Genomic DNA, 2,014 nt, shown 5'->3' with positions numbered 1-2,014 from the left:
GAACAATTTGACATTATTGTATTCTAAATAATCACTCGAGAGCTTTAGATATTATTTAAATATACGCAGACGACAAAAAGGTACGTACTACGTTTCCCTCTACTATAACAAAATACGTGTTAAACACGAATTTGTTATTTGTCTTTTCACACAAAGTGCAACATGAAATGATGAACGAGCACATACTGCGCGCAAACCTTCGCTCCAATTTTCTACTCTGATGTGCCTACTTTATATGCATCTTCTTAAAAAAAATACCCCCCGTGTGCATTATCACATGGTCTAGCGTGTCTCCAGGAAAGGTACAATTCTCGCGACCGACGCTCTCAAAGCAATACACGGTGAAATCGTCAACGGGTCTTGGATGAGACCAACAGTGGTGCTTTAGGCCAGCACATCTTTTCGCGCATGAAATTTTCGGGTCGAGGAGGGCATGCTTACTACGCGCCCCTTCTTAACACATGAAAGGTAAATTTGTGTAAATTTCGTGTGTTGAGATATCCTGCAGCGGAACCCTGATGAAGTAATGGGCGGAAACCTGACAATGTCCAGCTCATCACAAATAAGCTGAAGGTCAATAAATGGGCCTAGACTGCTCATCGGCAAGCATAAGAGTCACGCCGATTCTTTCCAGTTTCACAATCTCGTGACTATACTTTCATTTTGAAAGAATCTTTAACGCGCTAGAAAAATTTCCTCACACGTCTGGGCGGGCGGGCTTTCCGCTCACATTAAAAGCAAAGTAGTCTCCAGATAGAAACTCACAAGCACTTTCTTCTTCCGCAGGCTATCACTATCTGAAGTACTGTCTGCGCTTCGAGCAGCAGCGATTGAGTAAGTTCGTACCCTCCTCGAAGAATGCAAAAAGTCGGCAAGATTACCGAAGTTTACCGTGCTTAATTCGGGCCACTTAGCGGAATTCGCGCCGTCTCGTCTGTCGCATAGCTGTGCAATCCAGCTTTAGCTACGCAAACCAACTAAAGCGCGGACTTATGCTTGAGTTTGCAAAGTACAAAGTAAAAAGTTAATGCGGAGGTTTGACCTCATCATCTCTATTTCTAGCTGTTAGTTGCCCGATAATCTTTATGAGACAGCTCATACAGCTATCGACCAAGTGTTGAACAAATACCAAGGTTGATCTCGACTCACTAATACAAGGTGCGCAACCCTGTCGCTTCTTCATGAGATATTGAATCAGAGGGTGCACCAGGACGTAAGTAGAACAGATCCACGAACTCCCATAAGTTTTGGGATCATCCCTTCGATTTCATTAGATACTAATTAAAGCTCTGATGTATCCACCAGTTTTCTGATGAATGTGAGCCACATTATGCTCATCGCGCTTAGCGAAAGGAAGATTCCTCTCTGTTATGGGCTGCCCTAGCCTTGAGATGAAGTTACATCTATGTACCTTCTGTACGTATTATGAAAGTTTATCAAAAGAAGATTACTGTATGCTGTTTCGGTATACATAAGTGACATTTAAGGAAGTCACACACATATTATATGTGGTACCGAATGACATCTTAATAAAGTCACACACATTATGTTTAATACAGAATCCCCATTCCTACTTGAATATTTATACTGGTTACGAGACTGATGTATCTCTTTCGAAGTGGGTGGCATAAGCCACCCACTTTTCTCGTTAAATTACACTAATGTTAAATTTCAAACTTTTCGACATTCAAGCATCGTCTAACTAAGATCTTGTAAACGTTCAAGGTGAGGTGTAACCTCAGTACAACCTTGATTTTATGAATCAGTCCAAGGTTTTCTTGTAAGACCTGAAGGAGTATTTGGATGTTTTGCACAAAGCATGGAGCCAATTACTCATTTTACATCAGTTGTAAGTTGTTCATGAAGCCCAAAGACCATTTTGTATCTTCAACATCGAGACTGTTCTTCTCCCTCCACCTCCCTCTTCACTCGACCGTTATTGTTGTATTTAATGGACTGTTAAAACAGCATTCTGTTACGACTCCAACACATCCATTGTGCAACGACATCACCA

Source organism: Plasmopara halstedii, assembly GCF_900000015.1.
Source record: "Plasmopara halstedii genome assembly, contig: Scaffold_444, whole genome shotgun sequence".
Classification (NCBI taxonomy): domain Eukaryota; phylum Oomycota; class Peronosporomycetes; order Peronosporales; family Peronosporaceae; genus Plasmopara; species Plasmopara halstedii.
Note: the sequence above shows the minus strand (reverse complement) of the source record.